The 20,640-nt window shown below is 37.7% G+C and overlaps 1 long non-coding RNA gene across 1 annotated transcript in view; it reads right to left on the bottom strand.

The window, feature by feature from the left end:
• Nucleotides 1-1,834: 1,834 nt before the first annotated feature.
• LOC116587771 overlaps nt 1,835-20,640 on the bottom strand; it is a 44,536-nt gene continuing 25,730 nt past the window's right edge. The window contains exons 4-5 of the long non-coding RNA XR_004284634.1: nt 12,667-12,903; nt 1,835-2,578 (exon numbers count right to left, since the gene is read on the bottom strand). This is a non-coding gene — a long non-coding RNA (uncharacterized LOC116587771). The remainder of the gene's footprint in view (nt 2,579-12,666; nt 12,904-20,640) is intronic.

Below are 20,640 nucleotides of genomic sequence, written 5' to 3'. Positions count from 1 at the left end.
TTGGCTGGCTGCTGGCAATGGCTTAGCTTCTGCAAAGCTACGTCACTGATCGTGTGAAACTAGCTTAGTTTTTCCCTTGTATAAGAAATATAACTATAGTAATAAAAACAAGTCAGCACCTCAGGTCTGTGAGAAGACACTTACTTCTTAGTGAAAAGCATTCATTAATATTGCATCAAAACCCAAAACTACAGGTCAGATATTTCTTTTAATGAGTATGGGATATATATATACCCACATATATATATTTATGTTGTACAACATAAATAGTATATATATGTATGTATAATATAGTATGTGTATGTGTATATACATACTATAAATAGTATATATACACAAAATCTTATATATCATATATAGAGAGAGAAAAATCTTAAAAATGAAGTTATTTTAAGTCAGAGATAATAGCCTATTTTGAGTAATATTTAATGGAAAAAATCTTGGAAGCTCAGTAATTTAGATCAATCATTGTTGAAATTTACTATAATTAATAGAATTTGCCTGAAACTTAAGCTACCACTCTCATCCAAATATAATCTTCCTCATACTAGCAAATGTTCTGAAGAAACGGTGAGCACTTGCTTGTTTCATGACTTTTCAAAATTTGGCTTTGTTTTTGTTATTGGAATAAGAGATATGACTATATCCGTGCAAACAAGATGTTTGTTTAATTCCTAGTTCTTTTATAACTGAATCTGGGAGCATTAAAAAATACATATATTTTCAAAATATGAAAGTCTCTCACTGATTCAAATTAGATGACTTATTTTGTATTTTTAATGGTTGCACTTATTTATGCAACGATTGTCTTAGTTTAAATACAACCTAATAGACGACTCTGCATTCATATGCTATACAGGACTCCTAGCTAAAATATCTATAAACCAGAAAGTTTTTTGGATATGTGGATCTCTAATTTACTTTTTAGACATGTAAGCTGCAACTTTAATTTCAACTTTAAAACAGAAATTTCCTTAGGGCATTATGAACTTTTTGTATCTGTTTGGGGGTTTTTTTGGCTGCTTTTTTTTGTTGTTGTTGTTGTTGTTGTTTTGCATTGAGGACAAAAAGATGGTCCCTCTTTAGTTACCTACCTTTTTTAAGAAGAGACAGAGATAAAGGCAGTAATTCATGCTTTTTGATCTCAAACAGCCTTTATATTTTAAAAATTATTGAGGAACTCAAAGAAGTTTTGTTTATGTAGATTATGTCAATTGCTGTTTACCATCTCAGAAATTAAAACTGAGCAATTTAAAAAATATTAATTAATGCACTTAAAATAATGCTAACTTTTTACCTATTAACATAGGTAATATATTTCTGGAAAAATAATTATTGTACATTTTTTGGTAGATCTTTTTAATGTCTGGCTTAAAAGAAAATAGCTGAATTTTCATACCTGCTTCTACATTCGATTCATTGCATTATGTATTATATTAAAGTATATGAAGAAAATCTGACCTTATACAGACATGCTTGGAAAAGGGAAGGCTATTTTAATAATTATGGATATTCTTACTATATCCATACTATGGATACTATAGTATCCATACTATAGTATGATACTATATCAAAACTCAACAAGAAGTAATTTGATACTATATCAAAACTCAACAAGAAGTAATTTCTTAGAGATTAGTTGCAACAGGAAGTCAGAAATTATATTAATGAAATTTTCATAGTTACATTAAAATTCATTCATCTAAAAAACATCCATTCATATATCTTGCCCCTTAAACAAACATTTTACACATGGTTTTTGTAATATTAAGTATTGGTCATCTGGAAAATTTGGTTCAAGAAACACACAGATCTTATAAATGATTATGTATGTCTTTATTCAGTACCAAGAAAATGACATCTGTTAACATCATCACCAATCTCATCAGAATAAAAAATATGTGAGTTTTGGAAAGCTGTCAAGCTCAAAATGGCAGCTACAAATTTTGCAAAATTCTAATTTTCACTTGAAAGTTCAAATTTTATCATTCACAACAATTACTGCCAAGTCTTTTTTTGAAATGACAGACATACTTTGTTCATTTTCAAGAAAATGTCTGCCAGATGCCGAAGTCTGAAGAACCACAGTTTGTCTGTCAGTTGTTCTTTCAAGTACAAATAGTGTTCCATTTAAAAACTGGCTAGTTCAGCCTGCAAGACATCTCCCAGGTGCCTTTCCTTGAGACAACTCGCACTGCAGCGGGCAGCATTAGTGCATTCCCATACTCCTATGGTATCAGACAGAACATGGTCTCAAAGGTTGAGATTAAATAAAATGAAAAATGTTTATTGCATCACCCAGGACTTCCTTAAGTAAGACTTTTCTTTTTTTTCTGTTTTAATTATGAGTGGAGGGCAGTGTATGGATGCGGCAATGACTGCTTATATAGTTTGTTGCCGCCATTCTGCATGGGGCAAAGGTACCCACCACTGCCCTTCTACCAGCATCAGTGCAAATGTCCAACAGTGAGAAAAGCAGATCCTAGTGAATGAAAATACTGTTGATGTCATAGACCTTCTAGTAGGAGCTTGGCCACTTCTAGGGGTCTGTAGACCATCCTTGGAGAACTGCTGCTTTCTACGAAGGGGAAATAAAATTTACAAATTAGGAAGGAGAAGAAATAAAAAGTAGGAAATATTAAAATACTGAGAACACTTGAAATTCCGTTCTTTCCAGATATTTCTTCAAACACCTGAAATTTCTTTATTTCCAGAAATTTTGTTAATTCATTCATGCAACAGACATTAATCGAGGGCTTTCTGTGTTCAGGCCCTGAGCTATGTTTTGGGAGCACAGAGACAAAGCAGAGTTCTCTGACTAGAAGAAAATTACAGGGTGTAATTGGTTTTACAGTGAAAATATAACATCAGAAAGGGAGTGGACAACTCAACCGAGGGTGATGAGTGTAAGTTTTGTAGAAATGCTGTAGTGTGAGTTTCCTAGGTGTAGGCATTCAGCTAACTGGCAAGGGAGAGGCATCACATGCATAGCGGGCTGTGGGGGAGTGGGGAAGCTGAGAAGAAAAGGCAGTGAGGCTGGAGTGGTAGAAGCTACAGGTCATGGAGAGCTCATGAGCCATTTGCAGGAATTAGCACCCTATTCTGTGAACACCCATGAGCCACAAACAGGGGAATAATGAGATAAGAGTAGAGGTTTGGAAAAATTACTTGAAACACAAACGATGTACCAGAAAAAAAGACAAGGGTCTCTTGCAAGACAATTGATGCCCTTCTCATGATCCAAGTCTAGAATGGCCCAAGCCTGCTGTCCTTCAGCAGGTTTTCCTGCAAAACTCTTCAGGCAGAAACCAATACTAAACTCCATGCTTGCAATGACCTCAAACACAGGAGACACGTTTCAGGTTCTCCTAAGGACTCTCCTGCCCTGCTCCACCATGGTGGTAGAGCTTCTGGGGCTCAGCAAAGACCAACCAGCGATGGAGTTGCTTGTACTTCCTTACCGAAGGTCCCCTCCCCATTTGATCCTTGCCAGGTATTCTGGTGGTAAATTTTAAGTGTCAATTTGGATGGTGTTTTCGATGAGATTAACATTTAAATTGTTGAATTTTGAGTAAGCCAATTGTTCTTCGTAATGTGGGTAGGCTGCATGTAACCAGCTGAAAGCCTGAATGGAACAGAAGTGCCAATCTCCCTGAGCAAGAGGGAATTCTCCAGAAGATTGCCTCCAAACTCCAAACTTGTGCACCATCAGCTTTTCTGAGTCTCTAGCTTGCTAGCCCACCACTACAGAACATAAGTTAATATGACTATTATCTTAGGGGTTCCCTGTACTTGGCATAGCTTCCTTGATGAAACTACAGTACCTCCTATAAGCCCAGCAAACTTTCCTCTGACATCTTAGTCCAAATGCGGCTGTTCAATTAATTCAGCTTTCTTTTAGTATTTCTAACATGAGTTTACTCTGCATGTCTCCTTAGAATGTGAGTGTACTGGGCGCCTGGGTGGCTCAGTGGGTTAAGCCGCTGCCTTCGGCTCAGGTCATGATCTCAGGGTCCTGGGATCGAGTCCCGCATCGGGCTCTCTGCTCAGCAGGGAGCCTGCTTCCCTCTCTCTCTCTCTGCCTGCCTCTCCATCTACTTGTGATTTCTCTCTGTCAAATAAATAAATAAAATCTTTAAAAAAAAAAAAAAGAATGTGAGTGTACTTATCATATTTTTCTCATCATTGGATTTTAAGATGAACTAAAACAATTTTGTTAGGGGTGCCTGGGTGTCTCAGTGGATTAAGCTTCTGCCTTTGGCTCGGTCATGATCTCAGGGTCCTGGGATCAAGCCCCACATCGGGCTCTCTGCTCAGTGAGGAGCCGGCTTTCCCCCTCTCTCTGTCTGCCTCTCTGCCTACTTGTGATTTCTCTGTCAAATAAAAAAAAAATCTATTTATTAAACCTTTATATAACCTGACATCTTACGCAGAAAAAAAAGATGCCAATGAATTATTTTAGATAACAGTTTATGTGGCCTCTTTGGTTACAAAGAAGAGATTTACTGCTTCTACCTCAAGATACAAGGAGGAAATATCATGCTTTGTGGAATGACACCTGTGGAAAAAAGGAAAACAGGAATCTTGACCAGTCTTCTTCTTCAAGCATTTAGAATCTAAACCAGTGTCCAAAAGAAGTCTCACAACCAAGAATCACAAGAACAGAAGTTTCCCGTGAAAACCAGAACATAGTTTATTTTCTGAAAAATGAGTCAGGATTCTATGTGGTTCTAATGACTTGATTATTCCCTTGCCTTCTCTCAAGTATTCTCTCTGTGTAGCTGTATTCTACTACCATCTAGCTTATTTTCACAAAATAACCTGTGCTCACCATCTCAAGAGAGAGCAACAGGTTGTCCAATTAATCACCGCCATTCCTAGAGGGCAGAGTTTTTGCTGTCAGACCACGGCAGAGGCTGTTTGTCTGACTAGATTAACTGCCTTTGGGTTAGGCATATACCCTGTTCTGATTTTTTTTTTTAAGATTTTATTTATTTATTTAGAGAGAGCAGGGGGAGGGACAGAGAAAGAGGGAGAGAGAGAATCTCAAGTAGACTCTGCACTGAGCATGGAGCCTAGTGTGGGGCTCCATCTCACAACACTGAGATCATGACCTGAGCCTAAAACAAGAGTCCTGCACTTAACTAACTGAGCCACCTAGGCACCCCACTCTGGTCCAATTGTCTGTGGGGAACAGGCTGATGTGGAGCAAAACCTGGCCGCTTATGCCTGAGGAACTTCCTAGAGTAACTTCCTCAACAGGTGCTGTGGATTTAGTGGTTTCCCTCTGAAGAGACTATGGGCATGCATGGCAGCCATGTCAAGGTCTTGGTGTGTTTTGTAAATTGATCATTTTAATAGATGTAGTCAACTTCAGGGACCCTTAGGCAAAAGGGTAAGGAAGCCTTTTACCTCCTTTTTGGGGAAACTTTTCTCTTTTCATGCTTTATTTCTCTCCTCCATTCTACTCTGTCCTTCTCCTTATGTTCAGTGCCCTGAGCAGAGTTCCAGACACCATTGCCATCCTAACTTCACAGCACACCTTTTGTCTTCCATCTCATTTTTAACCCAGAATCCAGCTTTCTGTGATGCTAATCAATGAATGGCTAACTGATCTATGAAAATGTTACCAACTAGAGCTAATGAGAGCATGAGGTAGATACTACTAAAACTGGGGCAGGCCAATGCAAGAGTTGAAGCCCAGGAAATCTCCAATGCATGTGTAGTACTGGGAAACAAGAAATATAGTTACCCATAATACCATATAAATAGCCCCTTGCTCCACCTATATGTTGATTATGCCCAGGTTGGGCACAGTGGAAGCTAAAAAGTTAGCAAAGAACTATAAAATCATTTGTGTTCTTATTCTTGAGTAACGAGTCAACTAGTAACTTTAATTATGTCATTCATTATGTCATAACTTCATTATGTCATTCATTGAGTTATTGACTTGTTCTAGTGTATTACTACATATCCAAAAGCAATCCAAAGCATACCTCACTTTTAGACTCATTATTTTGCCTTCTCACATACTATAAATTATGTGAAATTAAGGTAAAGAATTGTTTCATTGATCTGGCACCTAAAGGAAACATTCAATGAAATACTAAAACTCTAACAGAAAAAAGATTATTTGACAATTATTTGACAACAGACCATTATCTTTCAGATGCGTATATTATATGTGTACAGTAGGTAACCCAATAGTGGTGTTGAAAATTAGTATGATAGTTATTAATAATTTAGATCTTTACATACTTGTCTGTAAGATTTGAAGTTACTGTAAACAAATAAGAGTTTATCCTCTGTGTCTTTTGAAGAATTTGAGAGGGATCAAGGGAGAATTATTATGCGTGTGACAAAGGAAAGGACAGTTTTGCCATCACATACAGCTTTGCCAAATTTTCCTCAGGTTCCCATCACCTTCATAGGAAATGCAAAAGGAAAAGAACATAAACTATTAATGAACTCCTCAAAACTTTGTGCTTTTGTAAGGACATTATAGAATCTCTTATCAAGAATTACAAACTTTTCAACTACTTTTTTTAAGATTTTTTAAAATTTCTTCATTGACAGAGAGGGAGAGATCACAAGCAGACAGAGAGGGAGTCCGAGAGAGAGGAGAAAACAGGCTCCCTGCTGAGCAGAGAGCCGATGCGGGGCTTGATCCCAGGACCCTGAGATCATGACCTGAGCCAAAGGCAGAGGCTTAACCCACTGAGCCACCTAGGAGGCCTCATCTACTTTTTAATTTAAAAAAGAAGAAGAAGAAGAAGAAGAAGAAGAAGAAGAAGAAGAAGAAGAAGAAGAAGAAGAAGAAGAAGAAGAAGAAGAAGAAGAAGAAGAAGGAGGGGATTCTAATATAAAAGTTGTATACATTTGTGTTAGAATTCCACATTTAACAGCCATGGAAAAGTACTTACAACCTCTCTGACCTTGGTTTCTTCACATGTTAGATTGGGATAATACTTGTCTGGTATGGTTGATATGGGATTAGAGATAATAGTGTCTGTCAAGTGCCCTACGCATGGCAAGCACTCTTGGTATTGTTATTTGGAGAAGTGATATGGTAAACTGTTTACATTTAAAAGATATCCACATTCTTTAAGTTTGATGTTGCTTGAAAGCCTTCTTTCCTGCCTAGTGGCCGACTTTCCCTTTTCTTATTGTTCTAAGAATATTTCTCCATTTGGCCCATTGTAAATAGTAACAATTGTTTAGTTGTTCCATCAGAAGAGAGAACCCTTCCTGGAGCCTGGCTGACAGAGCTCCCTGTCTGATCTGTCTAACAGCTTTGGAACTGGAGACAAAGCACAGCGCTCTCACTTCCTCCTCTAGGAAGAGAACAGTGTCCCCAACCAAAATAGATCCTCATAGTCTTGCAAACACCAACCAGAATAAATACAAAGGAAATGAGGGCAAAAATCTAACTGTGGGGGATATTGAGACAGAATTCTTCCCAAAATAAAGTTTTTCAAAGCTTGTAGGAAGCAGTAACGGGTATTACAGCACATGAATCACTGTTGTGCCCATTCCAGATTATAGATTAGTAATATGCTATGTTCAGAGTAGTTCTAATTTGATTGCTTGAATATATATATATATATATATATATATATATATATATAATCTAGAGAAATATGCAGATGTAGCTGCATTTACAGACAAAAATGACCTCGTCAAAAATCATAAGTACTGATCCACCCATGAAGTTCAATATAGAATTAGTTAAGATCTTGGCATTAAAAAGAAAAATAAACTTCAACTTCCCTTCTCCTTAATGAAGCTTGAAATAAAAACCATGTGATGTTTTCTATATCTTTATACATTTTCGAATTAAAGCTGGATGCAAATTAGTAAAGTTTAGGGTGATGGGGGAAGAGATACCAATAATAAATGTTGCACTATAAGAATAGTAAGTATATAACTTTTCAGTTAAATTATTGTTAAACTCAATTGTTTCTTTTTTTTTTTTTTAATTTTTTATTTTTTTATAAACATATGTTTTTATCCCCAGGGGTACAGGTCTGTGAATCACCAGGTTTACACACTTCACAGCACTCACCAAAGCACATACCCTCCCCAGTGTCCATAATCCCACCCCCTAACTCAATTGTTTCTATTTAAATAAGATAATGATCTTTATCAGTCATAAATCTACTAGCTTTCTTTCCCTAACTGGCTGATTTTCCTATTGTCTGGAGTTGGGACAGTATCTAAAGCTGGAAAAAAATGCTAATTTTAATACAAATTCAAGGTCTATACATTGATAATATTATTTGATGAAATTTGAATGATGTCAGACCATGTAAGTTTCCAGACATGAAGAACTTCATTTGCCTAAAAAGGTTGCATTTCTACATTCATGGAAAAACCAATTTAGGATGCCTGGATGGTTAAGTCAGTTAAGTGTCTGCTTTAGGCTCAGGTCATGACCCCAGGGTCCTGCGATTGAGTCCCAGGTCAGCCTTCCAGCTCAGAGGGGAGTCTGCTTCTCTGCCCCTCCCCTGGCTCATGCTCACTTGCTCTCTCTTTCTCTCTTTCTTTCACTCTCTCTCTCTCAAATAAATAAATAAAATCTTTTAAAAATTTTTTTATAAGAAGTAGCATCATGGCCTCCTGTGATATTATTAAATATCTGGAGAAGAGAAATATCTAATGAACTTTAAAGTTCTGTTTCAGAAGTGGGGGAAGTATTTCATTTAATAACTATCAAAACCCACTATAAAGCGATGAGAATCAAAGCAGAATCAAAACAGACAGATCAATGAAAAAGAATAGGGTTTGGGGCCAAGTATATCTGGGAGGAGGTATCTTTGGGGAAGGACCTATAATATTAATTATATATATAATTCAAAGTAAATATAAGTGGAGTTGGGATAATTAGCTATACATAAAGAAAATAATGTCAACTCCTGCCTTATAATATATCCAGAAGTAAGTTCCAGACATATTAAGAAACTAAATATAAAACAAGGAACACCATAAAGATATTAGAGAAAATTAGGAAAATATTTGTATAACTGTGGAATGAGGAAATATTTCTTTGGCAAGATGGGAAACTGAAGGTAAATAACCAAATACATGTTTTTAAAAACTATACTATAGATTGTTCTGTAGCTTGTTTATAAAGGAAAGAATGAGAAGGGTCAATTAAATAAATTTGCATAACTTTCATGTAGTAGAAAGCACAGAACAGATGATCTCCTAAGAGAAAATATTTACAACACATATAAAACAATGGCTTAATATCCCAAGTACACAAAGAGCTCTTGAAATTAATTAGAAAATTATAGTAGCAAACAGGCAATTCACAGCAGAGAAAACACAAAGGGCCAATAAGCCTAAGATGTTTGACATTCACATTAGTAATGAGGGAATGAAAATTGAAACACCTGGTAATCATTTAGGGGTGAAGGATCAGTGCTCCTGCCAGCATGATTTAACTTCAGACAAGTCCTGACATCCAGTGTTGGTAAGGCTTGGGGGTAATCATTACTCCTGAATACTAGGGGTGGTTCTGTAAATTGCTTTAGTCCAAAAGTAATCTGCCAACTTATCTTAAGATATAAAATGCAAGGAAACTTTGCCCACGTTCTCAGTTCTGGTAGTTACTGGACAGAAATAAAAATGAAGTATATAAACACATGTACAAGTATGCTAATTAGGGGAGGGAAGGCAGAACCACATAGTGGGGAAGAGCATACTCATTTGGATTCAAATCCTAATGTGCTGTGACCTTAAGTAAATTATTTAATCCTTATATGTCTCAATTTTCTCATCTGTAAAAATGAAGCAACAGTAATATCTATCTCCTGGATGTTGTTTTAACATTAAATGAGATAGTGTTTAGAACATTATCTGGTCATTTTAAGACCATAATTAACGTTGGCTATGATTATTATTATCTATAATAACAGAAACAACCTGGCCATCCATCAACAAGGAATATAACTGAACAAATGCTACTATGAAACCATTACAAATAATGAAACATAAGTGTATGTTTGCATGTATTTGTCCAAGTAGTAGGAAGTTAAAAAGTGCAAATTATAGTTTGATATATTGCATAACCCCAATTTGGGGAAAAAGGCAAAATTAAATAATTCCCCTAAAGAGGTGCCTATTTTTGTAGTACAATAATAATTTGAGATATTGACAATAATTTTTTCTTTCTAATAGTTCACTTTTTACCTCCTTCTACTCTCTCTCTCATTCAAGCCCTTGGGCTGCTCTGGGCTTGTTGTACCCAATGAGGTATGGGTAAGCAAAAGAATCATCTCAGCAACCAGTTTCCAAAAAGTCAAATTTGCAAACATTTAAGGCTTTGAGAAGAGAGGGTACTCTCCCTACTGCCTGACTGAGATAAAAATACTAGCATATAAAACCCTGTACAAGTATGCTCACAGAAGGTTGGAGAGTAGTTGTGCCCAGCTTGGAGAGAGACAAGATTGTATTGAAAGGAGAGTGATGAGTGTTGGAGGTGAGCCCAGCAGAGCAGGGTTGATGCCAGAAGCTACAGATAGACCCTGGACAAGTGGAAAATTCCAGTGAGTCTGGTGGGACCTAAGACCAGAGGAAAATTGGGCCTCAGTTTCCTGGTAGAGGCCAAGGAAGCTGGCAAGAGTCCACAGAGGAAATGGCTATAGTGAGCCAGAGCTGGTAGGGCTGCAGGCAGCCTGGCGGAAACTGCCAAGACTCAGGCACTGAACCACCACACCTGACACGGTCTGACAACAGGGACCAACACACCTGTGGGGACTGGTGGCCAAGGCCCAGTTAGAGTGAAAGATGTCTCACTATCACTATGGTTACCAAGGAGCAGATGGTGCCGATGCTCAAATTCCCACTCACTTCTTTGGTACTACATAAAACTTCCCGAAATGTAGACATAACTTCAGGAAAAAGGAGCGTATTCCACACTAACTGAGACTGAGTGGCCATCTAACCGACACAACGGACCTTCGAACTAAAAATTAACTTGAGTTAAGGAAAATTGTTATATGTCTTCTTTATCAAAGTTGGGACTCACATCACTTATAGGCATAATTATACATTTATATATAGATAAATATAAATTGTCAAGAGTGATGACCTAGGGGCAAGAGACTATACAGCTAGAGGGAGAAGGAGAAAATACTAGTTTTACTGTAGATAATTCTGTAATGTCTAAATAGTTAAAATTAAAAAATATTATTTTTGTAATGAATTGACTGAAATAACATCAAATGCAAAGAAAAAACAAAGTTCAAAATCATTTTGTAGTAAATAATAAAAACACTGAAAATGATTATTTGGGGCAAATTATCAGTATGTCTGTGCCTCAATTAACTAATTTATAAGATGAGGGGATTGAATTAGTGATTTATATCACTCCTTCCTTCTCTAGGATTCTCATAAGATAGTGAGTGTCCTGTTCTTGAAAAAGCACAAGAGATGTGGTAGAAAAGAGTCATCTTTGTGAAGGATTTGGGATAAGTCAAGAAGCATTTAAGTTAATGTTCTGGAGATAAGGACTACAGGACCCATAGTGGAAAACCAGACCTGTTCTAAGAAGCAAGGCTTTGACTATCAGTCTCTGTCCTGCCAATTCTTTTCCCCATGACCTTGAGGGCAAGGCAGTCTGAACACTTTGGGTTTAAACTCTTTAAACTTCTCTAAAGCAGTTTCCAAACTGTCGGTACATTAGAGTAAGTCAGAGACTTTTTAAGAAATACAGATGCCATCCATATACTCAGTAGAACATGTACATAATGTCACCAAAAGACACTTACAGAATGTTCATAGTGACGCTGTTGACAGTAACTCAAAACTAGAAAGATTCAAATATCCCTCAAACATAGAATGAATAAAGAAATGTTGTGATGGGATACAACAGAGCAGGGATCAGCAAACTTTCTTTTCTGTAAACTGCTAGATAGCAAATATTTCAGCTTTGACGACCACACAGTCTCTGTCGCAACCAGACTCCGCCATTATGGTGTGAAAGCAGCTGTAGACAATATAGCAATGAATTGGCCTGGCGGTGCTTCAATAAAACTTTATTTACAAAACAAGATGTTGGACCCCGTCCCCACCAAATAACAATGAAAACAAACTATATGCGATAACATAGATGAATTTCACAAACATATTGTAACAGAAGCCAGATACAAAAGAACACACATTGTGATTCTTTTTATATAAATTTCAAAAATAGGTAAAAGCAAGCTATGATGGGAGAAGGCAGAATATGGTGATTATCTTACCAGATTGTGCCTAGGATGCATGGTGACCTAGAAGGATTGTCTTCTGGACTGGAATGCTCTACTACTGACTTTGAGACTGTGTTTCCTTTGTGAAAATTAATTGAATTTTGTGCTTATAGGATTTGTACCTTTTTTTCTGATATAACCTTTAATTCAGTGAAAAGTTTACATAAAAGTGGATCTTTCAAGGTCTCAGTGTAGGGAGTCTGGGATAGTTGGGTGGGGATGTGGCCTGAGGATCTGTCCTAATCCAGCCTTGAAGAGGTAATTGACCTGGACAAGGTTCCTTTATGGGCAGAGCTGATACAGAGGGAGCTTACAGTGTTGGGTATGGGGTGAGTCCTTTCTGCAGAAAGAGCAGACACAGCCCCTATTCTTGAGAATGGACTGGTCATTAGCTAAAGGAAGCCAGGCTTACCTTCCAGACTCAATGCTGAGTGATATTTGCACGATCACCTGAATATTCTCATTGGCTTCTGCCAATGGGCAACACCCAGTTCAGAGCTTCGCAGATTGGCAGAATTGCTGGGAAATTGTCAGAAGGTTTTCAGAACTCAGCATGAGAACAGCAGCCAGCTTTCAAGGTGGATGGTCTCTGTGTTCTTTCCAGCTCCATGTGGTTCTTCGAAGCGCATCGCTGTAGAGCAGACACGGCCTGAAGTTTGGGTTCAAACAGATACAACCTCACATTCTGGTTTTACAACTCAGTGGAGAATTACTGAATTTTACTCAATCCTAATTTTTCTCATTTGTAAAAGATGCATCAAATCATTCTCTCCACCCCTGTGACAGGCAAAGGTTTTTTTCCTCTTTTTTAAAATTCAGTATTCATTGAGCCAACATTTGTGTGCCAAACACTATTAAGACTTTTGCAAGGATTATCTCACTTAATCCTTGTCGGTGAGGAAACTTCATTTATGATCTTATTTTATACATGAAAAAACTAGGAATTAGAGAACGTAAGTGACCTGTCCAAAGTCACACAGGTAATAAGAGACAGAACAAATTTCCCGCTGAGGAATTCTGACTGGGAACCTCACCTTTAACCACAGTGACAATGCCTGGCAGCTATCGCTATATCTGGCCCATGGATGCAATTTCATAAGTGTTAATTCCGACTTTCCTCTTTCCTCAAAGAGCTATGAATGAGAGCTGAAGCCTAGCAGTCAGAACATCTGGATTCTAGCCGCTTGGTAAATCACTTTTATTTCCTTACCAGTATAATGAAGACATTGGATTAGGTAATCCTGAGATGTTTCTTGCAGGCTGAATGAAATTTGTACTCTATGAATGTTTGCTCCAAACAGAAAATGACTTTAAAATGTTTTCATCCTAAATGTTATGATAATTTTGCGTTTGCTTCCAGAATCTGAATTTGTTTGGATATTTTAAAAATAGCTGCTAAATGATTCACTAGCAAAACCTCTTTCCATCACACACACAGACACCTACAGTCACCTCACCCCATGATCCAGCTCCTGTTTGTCCCTTTACTTGGGACACACTTCACCCATGGTTGCATATTCTACAAGGGCACGCTGGAAGGGGCACCTTAGCTTGGTTTGAAAAGCAGAGGTTTTTGTTGATTTTCAGGCCTCTAGTATCTGTACCATTTTACTGACCTATGCAATGTAACAGCTTCTGACACAGAAGCTCTTCCCAGATCCGAGTCCCTAAAATGCATCTATTACTGAACAAGTGATTCTCACTAAAACAGTCAGCGCACTTTTGATGTCTTCCCAACTTGGCAGATAATGCTGGATTTCCTACAAATTGAAAATCAGTGATGGTCATGTAGTTGGCAGGGATAGTGCTGATGAAATAGAACCTCATTTCTATATGGGATGGTTTCTTAGAGAAGCCAAGTTGAAACTTACATATCAGCTTTGGAAAACATTGAACCAACAAGTAGGGGGCAGGAATGGTAAATTCACAGGATAAACTAAGGATTGCTTTCATGTCATTTATTTCCCTGCATTTGCCTACATCTAAAACTCAATTAATATTTAAAGGAGAATGAATTTTGTCCAAGAAACTTACAGAAATAGCAACTGAAGTAATTTGAATAATAAGTCAGTATTTTCCCTTGACACGGGACAAGCAGAGTTTTGTTATAACATTTAAAATAAATTGTAAAAATAAATAAATAAATAAATAAATAAATAAATAAATTGTAAAATATGGGGTGTATCAAGAAGCACTACATTTGAAAAAGCTTACCATAAAAACCACTATGAATGTTGGGGAGCACAATGGCCAGTAGAGCTGAAAGATTTAGCATTCCAGTAATGAGAGTTTGGAATTCCCAAACACAGAAAAGTTGTCATTTTTATCGTTTTGCTTAGTTTGGTTTTATTCCAGGAAGTGAGGAGACACTAAGCTAAACAGTATAGATGACAAGTCATGATGTGCACACTTCCTGTGAGACAGGAAACGTGCTCAGACCCTGCACACGACTCTTTGCTTTCAATATCTCCCCATGCTTCTTTGTGCATAAGTCTATGCATTGTGTCCAGATGAGACAGAGAGCAAACTGCAATAGAACAATATGCCTCCAAAGGAAATTGCTCTTACAGCACCAAGGGATCAAGAAAGACTCTTACCATGGGGTCATAAAGAGATAGTCAGTATAAATAGTAAGGTTATTGTAGTTTCACAAAGGAATGCTTAATATAATCTTTTTAGTTTCCATATGGTAATAATGATTTCACACACATGCACACACACACACACACTTATCTATACGTATATACATATGTGTGACTGATTTTCAAGTGATTACAGATTTTTTTAAAAAGCAATCACTAAAAGTCAGTAGTAGTGGGACGCCTGGGTGGCTCAGTCGGTTAAGCAGCTGCCTTCGGCTCAGGTCATGATCCCAGCGTCCTGGGATTGAGTCCCACATCAGGCTCCTTGCTCGGCAGGGAGTCTGCTTCTCCCTCTGCCTCTGCCTGCCATTCTGTCTGCCTGTGTTCACGCTCTCTCTCTCTCTCTGACAAATAAATAAATAAATAAATAAATAAATAAATAGTCAGTAGTAGTAATGAGTAAATTTTGAATTTGTGTTTCTGAGTTATTACTCATTTTGACCATGTAGAGCTTGTAAATTAATAATCCAAATTATAGGGGCACCTGGGTGGCTCAGTGAGTTAAGCCGCTGCCTTCGGCTCAGGTCATGATCTCAGGGACCTGGGATTGAGTCCCGCATCGGGCTCTCTGCTCAGCAGGGAGCCTGCTTCCCTCTCGCTCTCTCTGCCTGCCTCTGCCTGCTTGTGATCTCTGTCTGTCAAATAAATAAATAAAATCTTTAAAGAAAAGTCCAAATTATAATATAAATTATAACCCAAATAATAATGTAAATTAATAATCTTTCTTCATCATTTTGACACTGATTCATCTTGTTTCTTAATTTGCTTATCTGGAAGTACCATGAAAATTTCTTCTTAAAAACTGGAATTGGCTTTAGTTTAGCTATCAGATTCCATCTAGTACCCCAAAGGTATTCTCCTGGCTCCTGTCACTACAAAAAAAGGGAAAAAACAAATATATGTGTATGTATATATACATCTGTAATGCATTTTTATATTACTAAAAGATGTTAGCTGAAACTTGCAAATTTATAGTAATATGAGCACAGAATTATGGTAAAACTCTTCTTCAAAATATTTCTTTTTTTTTCTCAAAATATTTCTGATGAAATTATAGCAATATTGTTTCAAGCCAAACCAGAAAACTGCAATAGAATGGTATGTTTTGGCCCATTTGCTATACAGATGGTTTTAATTGCAAAAATCCCATCTTCTTTAGTTTCGTTTTTTTAAGGGACATATTTGGCCACTGGTTAAGAGGGTGGAAAGTTGGCCCTCAACATTTGAAAGAGAATGGAGGTGTTGGCAGGACTATACTACTTCCCAAGTCTCTAGTGGGGGATCCTTCTTTGTCTCTCCCAGCTTCTGGTATCCCGAGGCATTCGCTGACTTGTAGAAACAAAACTCCAATCTCCACCTCTGAGTTTATACAACCCTCTTCTCCATGTGTCTGTCTCTTCATATCGTGTTCTCTGTGTCTTTGTCTCTCTGTTCTTATAAGACAGTGGTCTTGGGGATCAAAGGTCCATCCAACTCCATATGACCACATCTTAACTAATTGCATCTATAACAACTTTTATTCCAAATAATGTCACTCTGAGGTGTTGGGGTTAGGATGTCAACCCATCTTTGGAAGAGGAATACAATTCAACCTATAACACCTGCTTTAGCAGATACTTTTAATACTGGGATTACTGCATGGATAAAATAAAGTTCATGCCCTTTGAATGTAAGGAGGTTGACATTAAACAAAACCCAAGAATTTCAGTTGGTGATAAGTGCTATGTAGATAATTATATAATAGGGCCCCTACTTAGATTGATTGGTAAGAAAGATGACTCCAGGGCGATCTTTAACCTGAGCTCCCCACAGGAAGGAAGCAGCCATACAAAGATGGAGAAACAAGGATTCTAGGCAAAGGAAATCCATGTTCCCAAGGAGAAAAGAACCTGTTCCTGTCCCACTGCTTCATAGCAAGATCTGTCATCCTAAATGGTTTTCTTTCTCTCAATGAGTTTATGTATTCCTTCAAAAATGATCTACCTAAGTTTGGGTTTCTGGTAGGTAGTTTTCTACCCAGTTATGGACAGACAGAATAGCAACCTTAACTATGGGACTTTTCATGCTCTGGAAAATAGTGTTCATCTTTAATTTGAAGATGGCATAATTTTTATGGGCTATGACGCTATTTGTATAGGTTGACAGTTACTGTCCAAATATAACTGGAATATCATTGTGAAGAGTTACAATGGAAGGTAAATATTAGTGGTTAGGTAAGTCCTATTCGTGTGTTCTTAAAAGATCTGATTTGTATTCACGCATTTGTAAAAGACATTGCTATCATTTTTCAATCATCCTTAAATTTATCTTTAAATTAGACAGTAGTGTAGAAATCACCATTTTTGTGAAGTATGGCTGTATTTCACAAACAAAAGCCATGTTTTTCTAAAAAACCTCTACCCCTTTTTAAATTCTAGAGGCTCTGTAGTATAGGGCAGAGTGATCAAAAGTTGATCTTCAAGTTGTTTTCTCTCAAGGAGAATGAACACACTATATGACAATGAGAAACTGCCAAGAAGATTTAAGGGCCAAAATCTTTTGCACTTTTTCTATGTCAATTTTGGGTTTGCATTTTTAATACTCCTAAGAAGAGTCACAGTAAAAGTAGGGCATCTTTTTTCATCTTTGTTGTTTGCAGACATAAGCATATTTTACTCGCTGAATTATTAACTTTTCCGTATGCCTGTCAATTTTTAGAAACAGCCAAGAACTTGTAAAATCGCATGTCAGAATCTGTGATTCAAGGGGAGAACAAATGCACCCAGCTCCCAGAATAACCTCAGAAATGACCCAACTGAGTCTCAAAAAAGGCACTTTCTAAGAACATGGTTGCTTCCCCTGACTTTCTCTGAATTTCCAAACAAAATTTCACAAGGGCCAAGGCCTTTCTTCAGATACTCAAAATTTTAAACTGCTCATCTTTTCTTCAAATTTTTTTGGAGGGATGGTGGAGAAGGAGAATATCATGCTACAAATCCCCCCAAAATTATTTAAATAAGGAAAAGCTTTCCTATGAAATAAACATTTCAAGAAACTTAGAGCAATCTGACTCTTTTCCATTGAGTTATATTTTAAATAATTACATTAGAAAAAAGACCTTAGAAGATTGAACAGAAAACAAAATCTACTCTATCCCTTTGGCTCATTCTAGACTAGCCCACACACACCGGACCAGCATTCATTCATTCATGGGATGGCAAAGGCTAGTCCTCAAGGTCTCCGCACCCTTCACCAGCCCCAGTCTGGAGGCATCTGACTCAAGCCAGAAGACCAGGCACCATGAAGTCTGCAGTTACTAAGTGTGATCCTACCAGGACAGTGTGATATAGTGTGATCTACCTCCAGAAAGGAGGTTGGTTTGTTTTCAGTTGGGTTTTCTGTTGCTTATGGAAGTTCCACAGTGATAATTTTCAGAGGTCTGAGTAAAATGTTATTTCTCTACAAAAGTTAACAAATAAGTTATGAATATTATAAAATATTACTAACTGACCAGATAATTAAAGGAGACTGGTAGGGTCAAAGTTCACATATAAATAAGTTGTTCAGAGTCCATTGTTTGTGGTTGCTGAGAATTATGGTCTATTTTATAGCCTACTCCAGGGAAAAGATATGGGTATGAATATGCTTCCAGAGATAGGAAGATGGGAGTCCAAAACATAGAGGACTCTTTTACTAAGACAACTATAGGAAAGCTATCACTTTTCTTTTCTGCTTTTTATATCACAATCAAAAAAGACACCTTGTTTCTTTTGTTCTAGAAATGCATTACAGAAACAGATACAAGAGTCTATTGGCTCTTCCTTGGTGGTTTTCCCTCTTGTGCCTCTCAAGTTTTATATGTGAACAATTAAGTGAAGACTGAGTGTATGTAGAAAAAAAAATTACCCTTGAGGTAATTTGTAGCTTCAAGGAACAAAGAAAAAATAATGTCAGCAAAGGAAAGGAAATAGCTATTTACTCAGGGTCAAAACAAAGGCAAGCCACTGTTTTAGGGGGAACAACATGTTGATACAGGTGAAGGAGGGCTTTCTCACATGAAAACTACACCATCTTGGCGGCATGTTTCAGGGAACCAGGCTGAGGTGAGGTGTTTTCCTTCTGGAACTTTCATTACACCGTTCTGACTTGCTCCCCAAGGCTGCCTGGGCATGTCAATTCTAGTGAGTTCTATGAATCAATAAGAACTGAGAGTTCAGAAAAGAAAGAAAATTCATAGATGTGGGTTATTTCAGAAAAACAGAAAAGAGGAGGAAGGCTATAAGTCTTGGAGAAAACATTAATACTATGTACGAGTCACATACACCTGAAGTTTTCATACATGTTGCAGATTCAATATATGTGTGGTAAAGCATACATCTTTCTTTGTTTATTCTTTCAGATTCTCCTCTTGATTCTCCCTCCCACTTGGCAATTTCTTCTGCCTGATTTCAAAGCTGTGATTTTAAAGGAGGCTGCTCTGCCCTAGGCAGATTGGTTTGGTCATGATGGCTTCCTAGACAAGGACTACACCAAGTGGAGTAGCAATTAAGGTATTTCCAGTGTAAGCAAATTTGTAATGAAGAAGACTACTGGAGTGAATGGGCCCCAACTTCTTGAATATGGAACTCTACTTGGTTCAAATTAACCAAGCAGGTATTATTTCTTCAGGGCATTTGACCCTGGGAGATCCCATAATTATAGTTCAGAGAAAGCTAAGCCTGTTAACAAATATTCCCTCCATAATATGAGTGAGTCAGTTGCGGAGCCTGGGGGCTGGGAGGCAGTGGGGGAGAAGACTCTGCTCTACATAGACATTCTAAAATTCAGGCTCTTTCCACCTTGAGGAAGGATCAGGAAACTACAGTTCACAGGTCAAATCCAGCTAAGAAAGATTTTTTATTTTTAAAGGGTTGTAGAAGCAGCAGCAACAGCAACAGAGACCTTAGGTACCTGAGATGCCCTAAGATATTTATCTCACCCTTTCCAGAACAAGCTTGCTGATTCCTGATATGGTTCCACATTTCCTCAGAGCACTAAAGGGCTTCCCTTGGACCACGTTAAGCAGCCATCAATTGGAGAAGAAAGTGGGCCAGACATGGAGGATTCTGTGGAACATGTTAGAGCCAGGCCAGACAAGGTAGATGCTCCTGCTGTCTGCATTCCTTTGGGCCGGACACAATCATGTGGCTGCAGCCACCTGCAAGGAAGGGTCAAAATGCAGCCTAGCTCCATGCCTAGGAGGAAAAGGAATCTGGTTAGTGAAAAGGCAGGTGTTAGAAGGCACACAAGGTGAATTGCTAGAAAAATTAAATAGCCCATTGTTAAGAGTTCAGGAAAAGGCCAGAACGCCTCAGACTGAGGCTATGAGGTTATCACTGTGGTTTCCCAGAAGAGGTCAAACTAGGATGGTCAATTGTCAAGTGGGTGGAAAATGCAGGTAACTGAAAGGAGATTACCAAAAGCACAAGGGTGGAAAGTGTAGGCTTGGGATATTTAACACAGAAAGAGGCCCATGGGGAAGTTCTGAAGAATATTCTTAGAAAGACTGGATTCAGCTAGGAAAAGGCTTTGAGTGGTCAGGCCGTGGCAAGCCAAATGCGTGGAGGTCAATTTTAGAAATCATTTGACCATGGATTTTTTTTTTTTCCCTGATTTTTATTTTAGTTGTTTGTTCATTTTGTGCTCTATGGTTGCCTTGTCTGAGTCTGGAACCTCCAGATCTTGAGGTTTTTTTCATTGTTGTCTCTGGGCAAAGGCTATCTTCA

The sequence above is a fragment of the Mustela erminea genome, chromosome 4 (assembly GCF_009829155.1).
Source record: "Mustela erminea isolate mMusErm1 chromosome 4, mMusErm1.Pri, whole genome shotgun sequence".
NCBI lineage: Eukaryota > Metazoa > Chordata > Mammalia > Carnivora > Mustelidae > Mustela > Mustela erminea.
Note: the sequence above shows the minus strand (reverse complement) of the source record. Positions and strands in the feature narration are given on the sequence as shown.